Source organism: Nelusetta ayraudi, unplaced genomic scaffold (assembly GCF_046127955.1).
Source record: "Nelusetta ayraudi isolate G7.1 ecotype Tasmania unplaced genomic scaffold, CSIRO-AGI_Nayr_v1 ptg000090l, whole genome shotgun sequence".
Lineage (NCBI taxonomy): Eukaryota > Metazoa > Chordata > Actinopteri > Tetraodontiformes > Monacanthidae > Nelusetta > Nelusetta ayraudi.
In genome coordinates, this window is record NW_027466140.1 from 3,776,535 (window position 1) to 3,788,520 (window position 11,986).

An 11,986-nucleotide genomic window follows, 5' to 3' on the forward strand; every position below is an offset into this window, starting at 1 on the left:
AAGGGTAAACTGGCAGGAGCGACTTTGAGGAAAATGTGATACAGTGGAAGGAAGTGGAAGACAGTGTGAACAGAAAGACAGAAAAGATGCCCACTAGGTATCAATGGAGAGAAAAACATTGGGAAAAGTGCTGGCTGACACAGGAAAATGTTTTTTTTTTTTTTTTTTTTAAGGTTTTTCAACAGAAAATGCATTCTGACTTACTGCACTTTGCCCAAACGTGTAAGTCAGAGTTTAACCCAAATGCCTCGACCCTCTGAGAGCTTAGAAATCCAAAGCGTGTCTGCTGCTTCTCCGTCTGACAACCTCTCCTCCTTTCTCATGCCCCGATGCCCTCCTGGCTGGCACGGGGGAACGCACAGGGCAGATTAGCCCAAGCAGAAAGCGTCCGGCACCTCCGCTTATCTGCCCCGGCAGCGTGAGAGCCAGCGACAGGCTGCATGCGCGGTGATAACATCCACCACAAATAGCGGCGGACACGGCCAGGCCGCTTCTCCCATTAGAGATGCGGTGCAGCTTGTATAGTGTCACGTTCTCCTTTTCATCAGGCAAGAGTTGATTCAGTAACTGAATAAAGTTAATGCAAAAAAAAAAAAAGTCAAAGCACTGGATGCAGGGATGTTTGCATCCCGACGGTTTATGCTGCGGTTTGCACAGATGGTCCTGCCGGACGTTGGCTCAGTTCTGGAGCTATTGTATGAAATGTTACATAAAAAAAAATAAGGAGGTAATTTGAACAAAGGGCAAAGTAATTGGCCGCTGCAGCAGCAAGACTGATTTAAAAAGCATTTGACCAACCAATGCTATTACACGGCCCAATTCGGGCCAGGAGAGACAGATTAACGTCACTGTAATCCAGAAAACGTCAGCGGCCCATTAGTTTAATGAGTAATCTCAGTTAATGTAAGCAGCTTTCAAAAGATGAGTGTTATATGGTAATTATGAATAATATAACAACACAAAAAACAAGGTAGAGCGACAGCAAAACAACAAAAACAATGTTGTTTCTGCTGCTTCAATAATCTGTTCCAATGTTTTTATTTTCTACGGTATAAATAAATGCCTAATTTACAGTCTGAGGCTCATGCAATTGCTATCCCAAACAGGAAGTAAAAAGACCCAATGTTGAAACAAGAATTAATTCAAGAGAAGTCCAAACAACCACCATGGTGTATTATGCAACTGCACATTTTAAACCCGCCCCACCCCCACCCCCCACCCCACCATACCTGTTTTTGTTCTTTCTGGTCCAACTGGAAACCACTCAATACTTTTCACCTAAAAATTATTCGAATGCCTCATTCTGCAAAGCCAAGCGACCCCCTTTGGATCCCAGGAGGCGCTCTTTGTTCAATTCAGTTCACTCATCTCTGGCAATATGAATCACCCTGTTTATTAGCCACTGAAATAATAAATCCAACCAAAGCCTTTTTCCCAAGCACAAAATCAAGTTCTCTTTTCTTGCCATTTCTTTTCTTTTCTTTTTTTTTTTTTTAATGTTTGTTTACATCTCATCCAGCATATCTGAGGTTCAGATGAGTCACAGTTCTCAGTTGGGAACCGGCTCTGTCCTTGTGTGCTGCAACGGTGTCCTCTCTCTCTTCCTCCTCTTCTCCTCTCTCCGCACTCCTCCCCCCCCCCCAACAGCTCTTTTCCATGTGCAGGAGGGAATCCCTGCCTTTTGCCTCGCTGCAGTGGACGAGGCCAGGCATTACGTAAGAGGGTCCGGACGAGCCAGACAACTCGCACTCATCACAGTGAGCCAACAGTGGAGCAGTAGATGCAGGCAGGCAGGCAGGCAGGCATTGCGGCCAATTTACACAAGGCTTCCGCAGAATGAACTCGGTCTTTGGATCCTGCAGCACAAGTGGAGAACCCTTCAGTTAATATCTGTTTAGATTCGAAGTGAACAAATGAATGCGGCGTCTGCTGGTTGCAAGTATGTGTGTCGGGTGAAGAACTGACGCCTTTTAAATTCCTTGGCTGTGAGCGCTCAAGACGGTCTGGTTGTTAGCAATACTGACTCCAAACTTGGTGATCACGGAATCTAATCCAAGTGTGGACTAGAGGTACAACACTTGCACTATGTGTGTGACAATGGTCTGCTGTGCCATGAGTGAGTTTGGCTTGTTTCAGCAGGATGCAGTGCTGTCTGCCGGCCTCTCTGGGTGAGCTGGCAGGAGGAGCGGCATCATCGCCGCCCACTGGAAAGCAGCAACACGTGTGTCCCGCCCTGCGCAAAGCTCTGCGAAACAGACGCTCAGCACTGACACGCAGGACTGTCCGGCGTTATCGGTGACAGCAGCATTGAGCAGATGAGTGAAGAGATGAGCCTGCAGGACAAATTAAAGCAGCACAAATGCCAACTCATATTCAAGGGAGAAATGTTCTCTGTTAGACCCTCCTGAAAAAGATCAAGTCACAAACTGCAAAGGGAGACGGAGGAGTTCTGCTCTTTGAGTCCTGTTTTTCTTCTTTCTTTTTTTCGACGTCCTGAAAGTGCGATTCAGTGACGCAAGAGCAATGTTTCTCCAGCTGCAGATGTTGGAAAATAATTCTCTGGTGTCACCAACCTGCAGTGTGGGACTTTGAAAAACAACCCACAAAAAACTGGACATCTGTTACCTCCAGTCTACTGCCAAACGAGTTCACACGATGGTGAATAGGCCTTTCAGCAACAGAGGACTCGTCGAGTCGGAGCCAATTTCCCAACACATGGGAGATCACACTGGCTGGGATCAGAAGTACAGTTCTGGGGTTAAATCAGGGAGCATCTAGAGCAACAAGTGCATTTGTAATTTTTTTTTTTTTTTTTTTACTCATATCTGCACTGCATTTAGGTTGTCCACTTACTAAGTGAGTATGAGTTATGCTTTCCTGTTTCTGATGTGCAGGGGTGCAGGACGGAGTGCAAAGCACGAGCCAGCCACACGGATGGGAGGTCAAAGGTTGGCAGACAGGTCAGAAACACAGCCAGACTTACCATTTCTCCACCTAAGAAGATCATCGCATGCGTTTATCACAAATGCATTGTAGGAGTTTTGCAGGACGATGCAGTTTGAGGGGCGCATTACAAGAGTCATGTTGCAGCACGTGCACTGTGACAGGACGGCCCCGGCTGAAATAGGTGCCTGCTGCCCGTTGGACTCCAAGCGCTGGAGATTCTACTGCAGTGACACAGTGACAGTTTTGATAGGTCACAGCACAGAGTCTACAGCTTCTGGCAAGTGTTAGTTGCTGAGACCTGGCATTGGAAATCTGAAGCTCCACAGCGAATAGAGTCAACAGGTCGAGTGTGAAGAGGTCAGCCTGTTCTTCTGATGAGCCGTCTTCTGAGTCCAGATGGCCTTTTGAGCAATAAAACAATTATTCAGTGGCAAGATAAATGTTGGTGTGATAAAAAAACCGATGTATTCATCTTTGTTGATTTTATTTTTTTTTTATCTCGCTCACTTTATTTGTTTTAAATGGAGATTTGAGGCCAGTTGAAGCCTGCAAGCGATCTACAAATAGCCACGTGATTTTGCCCGCTCTAGACAACCTTATTGTGCAGGAGACTAAATCCTTTAAATTCTGGCTCCCCCCTTATTACAACGTCTATCTGCCCACTGAATTTTAAGTGTCCAGTAACTCAGCAGGCGCCAACCAATTATGTGTCTGACACATTTGAAGGCAGCAAAAACCAGGATCTTGCCATTGTTTGCGGCGTGTGCATTTTTTTTTCTCTTTTCTCCAGCCTTTTCCTTCAGCCTCGGCGCAGAATAACGACACCAACGCCATTAGTTGTTGGCACATCCATCATATGAATCCTTGCGCCAGAACTCTGCTGAAATGAACCATCAGAGTTGGAGCCTGACGTTGCCTGTGCCGCTGCGGCCAAGAGCACTCAGCCTGCTCGGCGAAAGTTCTCACACTGCATCCTTTTGTCTTCCCCTCTGCCTCCGAGACATCTGGCAGCACACAAAAGCATTTTAGCCACTACAGGAACTAACTCAGGGGTAAATTTAGCTTTTTATATGTGGAAGAGCAAGAAGAAGAAGAAAAACATGTGACTGGAAGAGGGTCTCAAGTAGCTGAGCACCAAAATCCCCCAAAATGTCACCTTTTAAATGCGAACACAGTCAATAAAAACTGAACTGGGCTCTGAATTTGTGCGCATGTGTGTGTGTGTGTGTGTGTGTGTGTGTGTGTGTGTGTGTGTGTGTGTGTGTGTGTGTGTGCGAGTGTGAGAGTGTGAGAGTGTTCGCGCATGACGTCTGAAATCCAAGAGGATCAAAAGTTTCCCGGGTTCACCTTAAATATTAAAGCCCCCCCTTTTTCATTATTTACACGAAAAGATACGATAAAAGAAGAAGGAAGTGGAGAGGGTCAGCGGTTTCCGCGCAGACGGAGCCAGTTGCCATGGTTCCCGAGTTGTTGTGCGGCTGGCGCAGCCGCGCCAACGGGAGGCAGGCAGCTGGTCGGCAAACAGCAGCAGATGGAGCAGCGCAGGTTTCCAAGAACACACAGGCACCGCTCCTCGCCTACATGTGTCATATCGTTACTGTCATTTTTTTTTTTTTTTTTTTTTTCCCAGCTACTCACACATGGCAAATTCAGGCTGGGACGCTCACACGCTCCCAGGATAAAGACCAGACCCCACCCACACCCTCCCACTACCCCATGGACGGCTGGTCCTGGCCGCGGTTTCTGCAGCCTGGTTCAGTCTTTCATGTGGCAGCAGGACGCAGAGCAGAGTGGGTTCCCAGAACTGCAGCTGGATTTAGTACTCTCTGTTTTATCTCAGAGATGGAATAATCTGAAAACAACGCAGACCTCAGCAGTCGCACACGGACCCTCTTTTTACTTGTTCAACTTTCTATTTCTTTTATTTATTTTGCTAATGTTTGTCCTTGTTGATTTGTAAAATAGAGGAGTAGCATGTCTTTGTTGTACTTTTTTTTTTTTTGTTGAAAAAAAGCACATGAAAGTAGCCCAAAGGAGATTTTTTTTTTTTTTTGTCATAAAAACGCTCTCATACACACACAAGCGTGTGCACACCTACGCACGCAAAGCGGCCAAGTTTCTGCGGCGCTTCAAGGTTGGCTAGCAGTCCCAGTTTTCTGCTGTTTCCCCGAAAATATACGTGCAAGATGCAGTTTAGTGCAGGTTGTGTGGGGCATGTGTTGTTGCATTTCTGTGTGTGTGTGTGTGTGTGTGTGTGTGTGTGTGTGAGAGTGTGCGTGAGCGCTCAAGCTGTTATTTCAATCTTAAGACGCAGAGACGAGCAGAGGAGGCAGCTGAAAACAATAAGCAGCGGATCGCTGAACCCACGACTCTGAACTTTAATAACTTCACAGCCCCGCTAACTGTAATAATAGCTCGGCAACATGAGATATGAAAACACACACAGAGGATGAACTTCCTGCAGCTTATGAAAGTTGGTCCACGATTCTCGGCCGTGCAGCTGGGCGAAATTGTTATTAAACTAAAGACAACAGCAGACTGTGAAGCACTTATCCTGCCCCCCCCCCCTTATTAAATCCATCACAACTTTACACTTTTTTGTGAAGTTGCTATGGAAACCGCAAAAACAACAGGCCGGTGCGATGTCTGTGATTCCAATTAGGAGCATCTCACATAGAGCCGAGCGACAGTTTGCACGCTGGGGACGGTGCAGTTTTTCGGAGAGACGTGTGGAGGAGAGCCGGGAGATGGAGACAGACAGAGAGACACGGAGTCCGGAAGGGGAAGGAGCTAGTGCAGAAAGCGTGTGTGGCGGTCAGTCAAGCGGCTTTATTGCTATTTGCATGGCAACCTGCTTGGCTGACCTCCTACAGGTGAGTGAACTCTTGATTTTCAATGTCATCGGCCGAGACCATCGAGGCACTCGGTCCAACGAACCATATTTAAGAACACTGAGCGGTGCATTCATTCTCCCTGCTCAGTCGCTCAATGTCATCTGTCTCATACCATGCGTGCACTGGGCAGTGGGGGGAAATGGCGGCGGCGGTGGAATTGTGCCAATTAGAATAATTAATTTCTCCGCGGTGGGCCAAATGAGGATGTGACAGCATTATTAATAATGCGCCCGCTGCTCCAAAAACAGCCCCCGCCGTGACAAAGACAGAAGAGGCTGCTAAGAATAAAGCTGAACCAGCTGCAGCAACATGTGATGTGTAGAGCAGAGTTTGTCGGTGAGGGCGACCAGGTAGGCCACATAAAAACCTAACCTAACCCTAACCCTAACCCCAACTCCAAAGCCTAACCACAACTCTAAACCCCAACCGTAGCCCTGAGTTCCAATATGGGGTCAAAGGTCAACTTTGTCATAGAGACATGGGACCACTTGCAGGTTTAGCAGGATCCCTCAAGACACACCTACGTCAAGTTTGGGGCTTCTAGCACTTGAGGGACCCCGAAACCCTAACCCCAATTCCAAAACCCTAACCCTAAATTTGCATTGTCCACTGACACAAATAGACCGTATAGACCAGTCCGCAACTGTACTTGGCACAGAGGAATACATATCTAATCTTGTGTAACTGACATCATCAGGACCAGGACTGGCTGACTTAATATGTTCATAAAAGGAGTCAAGCAATGACCAGCTATTTAACACACAAAGAATAGTGTCACAAAGAGGCAGAGTTCACCCACTACACAGCCGTAGCCTGTGTGACAGCAGTTATTGTGTGACCGAGCAGTGACTCCTGTGCTGTGGGCGGCTGATACGTCATCTTTAGGCACACTGACTGTCAGAGATGCACGTCATAACGAAGCCGACAGATGATCCTGTGTGCAATAAGCACAGACGTCATCATGTGATGTCACCGTTTTTGCTGTTACCTTATTCACATATTTAAAAATCTCAAACCAAGAATCAAGAGTCGCAGACACTTTTTGTGACCAAACGTTTTGGCAACCAGGTCTCATACATGTTGAAGATTATATCCTATTGGGAAACAAATTATACAGTGACTACAGTCTGAATTATATGTAAACAAGGTGGCATGGAGTTCAAAATAAGGACATTTTCAGAAATACTGATGGGCGATCCCCCAGAGTTTACCAGGCTACTGGCTGATGCCACTCAAAGATGACGTGCATGCGGTCTGAGGATGAATGATGAAGTCTTTTCATCCATTCTCTCCATTTTTCTGCCGGTGCCGGGAGGCAAACCAGAATCACAACATTTATACTTGCACTGATATGAAAACACTCGTCCCGAGCATAATGAAGCCTCAGCAAAACAATGAGCATGACTCATTCAAGCTAACGCCCCGGGTGTGATAAAATGATTTATCCAGCCTTTCAGCTTTCTGTACTTTTGCAGATTTTCGCTGTAGACTTGGCACGGTCCGAAAATAAAAGTGATCTTCGAGAAGAGCAGAAAGGGAAGCTTGGACTATAGACAATTCTATTGGATTTATTGACTGCACATTAGAGCACGTAGCCATTCAGAATCCTCAGGATCAGCTGCACTTTTCTCAATATATTTACTTTATTTGCTGCCCCAATTGCTTCTTTGCAGGGTTAAAATAACTGTATGTTATTTCTTCCAACCTTTCACTGGCTCCGTTTTACAGCCTGGTCACAAGTTGAAAGTGAAAGTGAAGTGTGCATCTTTCATATTTCCAGGCTAAACACACCACAGGCTGCTGCCCACTGTGCTCTGACAAAGACAAATAAAATAAATTAGTAGTGACGAGATGAAAATCACGATTGGCACAGGCCTGGCTTTCTTCCTCACCCACTTGTCTCGTTTTCTGAATCACACATCCGCTGTGAGTCACAAACCCATCGAGTCGCAGCTTTGGAAAAACAACAACAGAATATTTTGTGCTTCTAAAAGTGTTTTTGTTTGAGGGAAGAAAAACATCTGTGGAGCAAAACATGCTGCTCACATTAGCAGGTTACTGTATCGAGTTACACAGTAATCAGAGAAAAATATAAAGATAACAAACTGCTTGCAGCTCCAGATGATAACACTGGCATCAGTGTTACAGTTTATGTTAAGGCCAGTTCCAATTTTTAAACTTTAAACAGCTGAATTTCAAAAAAGTTAGATATAACTTTTTTTTTTGTTTACACCAATTTTCTGCATTTTTTTTTTCTTCTGACAATTGTAAGTGCACCTCAACACAATTTTCATAGTCAGCATTTTATCTCCTGTTTTGGGATTACTTTCCTACATTTTGCTCTTGCACTAAAATATTGTAAATCCTATATTTCGAAGAAATGTTAGACATAAATGTACATCCAACCAGTCTGACTGTGTCACTGCTGCTGACTAAGCCTATTTACTGGAACAATTACCAAAGAGTAAAAAGTTTACTGCAACAAAATTTGTCTTCAGTAACGTAAAGGACGCGCAGTAAACTTATGACCCAAAGGGATTCCAAAAGACAAAATAAAAGCTTTGAAGAAAGATTTGAGATAAAAAGTTTGCAGCCTTTAATAGTCGCAGAACACCGAGCACCGTTTGAATCGCCCTCTCTCCCCCTTCAGCAGCATTAATGGATTTTATCGATCGGCGCTGATGTGAACCGTGGCTCCGCCCCCTACCGACGCCCCACTAATGGACATCTGCATCTTTTACTGTCTACGGACGCTGGCCGGCTGCATCAACACTCCAGTTCCAGCCAGCCCTTAGCCTCCAAGCGCTCAGTAGCATTTGTAATCGCTCCTGTGGGCTCTAAGTACTGCTCGTTATTTCAGCGCCGCAGGAAAAACACCAGCGGCCTTAATGACGACAGGCATTACGGTCCGCGTGCGGCAATCATCTCTTTGCCGTTCTAGAGCGCGAGTAGTCCTGCGGGGGGGCGGCTGCCATTTTTCATTGAGGTCCATTTAAAATCCCTTTTTCCCCGACTTGGTTTTAACGGCGTCAGTCTCATGCATCACGTGCGCAGAAATCGAGGGGCGAAGTCGACAGTAAGTTGCTTCCGGGAGGCCTGCTTGTTTTGTTTTCGACGGGGTTATTAGAGATGGTCCTTTGTTTGCGGCTGCCCTAACTGCATATTGACATTTTAATCAAGAGCAACAAACTCTTGGATAAAATAAAATATCAACCAGACCGCGTGGCTGCTCAGGACTTGCGGAACTTCTTCACAACAAAGCCGTGCATTGTTACCCATCGAAAGACGCACCCCCCGAAGCAGGGCTTCAGATTGGACGTCCCAGACGGCGGAAAGTTTCAGGCTAAAAAAATGGTGCAAAGGAGCAAAAATGATATTAGTGCAACTGAGCAGCTTCTCTTCTATTGTAACTTAATTTGATTTTAGGTGAGTTTTTTTTTTCCCCCAAATATATACACTTCAAGATGACACTTTGCAATTAATATTTGAGTGTGTCTCTTAACCTATCATGATTGCACTCATCAGCCACCATCCTGAGTCAGTCTCATTTCTCAGCCGCAAGCAGGCAAACTTTTTTTTTTATTATTCCGCTCGGGCGACACAACAATTAGCTCATGAATACAAACAGCGAGCGCGTGAGTCAGCGACTTAGTCAGTCGCCCGAGCAGCTCAATGAGTGCTAAGTCAGTGAGCGAGTAAAAAAAATAAAGGGGGGGGGAGGGGTGTTGCGGGGGGCAGATTGCTCCGCAATTCATGCTCTAAGCGGCTGACAGTGACGCTAAGTGAACAATGTGCGGCGGCCGTCACCGCACGCCGCGCGCGTGTACTTACAGTACAGCACGCAGGTTCTCAGACGCTTTGTGTGAGAGTTGTATGTGCATGTGTGTGTGTGTGTGTGTGTGTGTGTGTATGTGCCCGTGCGCGCATCTTTGTGTACGCGGCTGTCAGGGCTGTCCTCCACTCCTAATGGTTTAATGGGCACCCCGGAGTGCCTCTCCAGCCCCCCGGAGTGGGACACACTCGGAGTGTGCGGGAGCACAAAGGCGCAGCCGTGTCTCCGGAGAGGAGTGTCTTTGTGACTGTGGGGGTGGTTGGTGGGGAAGAGGGGGAGGGGGGGAGGGCGCTGACTGTTGCCGGCCCCATGGTGATTACCCTCCCCGGGCACCCCCCACCACCCCCTCACCCGTATTGTGGACCCCTTGAAACCCAGAACGTCCCCTTTACATGCCCCTCCCCTCCCCCGCAGCGCCTCGCCAGGGGGTCGAAACACACCCTCTGTTGATCGCGGCACTTTTTAGAGGGTGTGTGTGTGTGTGGCGGGGGGGGGCAGTGCAATCCATCCAGCACGCGTGTCACCGCCACCCGTGAGGTGGCCGAGCGGCCCTCAGTAGGCAAAGGCCCCCCCGAGCCACAGATACACGCAAGCGCAAGTGAGGCGGGTGCCACCAATGTCGCAGCGCTGGAGGATGTTTTTCCATGCCGCCGAATGCTGGCGACTCCGCTCGAACTGAGCGGCACACACACACACACACACACACACACACACACACAACCCACACGGTTACACGTGCACAGTGAACACATCCGGAACCCATCAAATCTCCTCTGGTTTTTGTGGCATGCATCAACGGATGTGTATTTCACACGCCGAGCTCCTCGAAGCGCATTGTGCTCGCACACACACACACACACACACACACACAAACACACACACACACGCACGCACACAGAGCCAAGTACAGTTTACTACACAGATCCAATCCCACACAATCTGCCCACCGGCTCCTGCACTCGGCATCCAAGCACCGTGCACGCGGCTATAATCGTGCGCCGACTGCGCTCCACGATAAAGGCGCCGCACAAAAAGCCTTAATGCGCCTTTGAGGCGAGAGCGACCTGCGGCAGGAGAGCAGCGTTCCCAGAGGCTGCGTTCGGGTCCAAGGCAACGGAGGCGAAAAGCGTCTCGCTCGCGCCGACTCCAGCGATCAGGGTCACTCTGCGGAGGCCGCTCCCCCCCCCTCCCGATGGATGGCTCGAACGCCCACCTCGCTCTCCCGCTGTCATGGAGACTGCAGTTGACTCCTCGCACTTTATTTCTTCGGTCTTGAGATTGTGCGATGGACAACACTCGGCGCTAATAGTCGGCTCTCGGTGTTGCGCGGCTGTGATGTGCTGCGAGGGGTGAACTCCGACACTCACAAGGCACGGCAGCCACCGTTGGCTGCTCTAGCACGGCACACGTAGCGCATAGCATGTAGCACGTAGCATGTAGTTTGAAAAACACGTTGAGCTGCGTCTAAAATTCAATTTTATCCAACCTTGTTAAGTCATTGTTAATAATTATTGAGAACTCATTAACTTGATAAGTGTCTTCACATAGATGAGTACCATTAATAACAATGATATACAACTCTGTTATTTCAGGAGGGTCTAGCAAACTGGTAGCCCTTCTTATGACTCAGGACCCATTAAGTAGTTCTCAGTGCCAAAAAGGTTGGCGAGTCATGATGCAGCACATAGCATGTAGCACGTAGCGCTGACTGAACCTAGAGAAAGAAGGCAAACATGAGAAATGTTGAAATGAATCAAGTCATAACAAAGCAGTGGACGTTCGGCAAATGCAGATGAAAGGTCCTCCAGGCAAAACAGGGAACTAGTTACCATGAGTTCATGCACGTCTATCAGTCCTAGTTACATTCCTCACTTTTTTCAGCCACAGCAACAGCAGAGAGGGGTGAGATTTTGGATACTTAAATCTGACAGAGGCATTTTCAGAAGATGACAATCAGACAATGGACAGACAAATAGCAATAAGTAAACATATACCAGTCTGTAACTAACACACTTACGGACTTTGGTTGGAAGTTTTGTAATAAATGCAGATTTCACATTAATGTAAAATCTGCATATTGTGCGATGGACAACACTCGGCGCTAATAGTTTTCTATATCATTTTATTTATTTGTCACTGATTGCCGTACTCACCCTTCTTCCCTACGACCAAACCAGAATAAGGCGCCTTGTAACAGTGAGGACATGTTTAATTTTGCTCCTGGCGATTGAGGATGCATGTGTGGTGTCTGGCTGCACACCGCAATCAATAAACTCTCCAAGCAGTGTCTGGGAACAATATTAGTGTAAAGGTC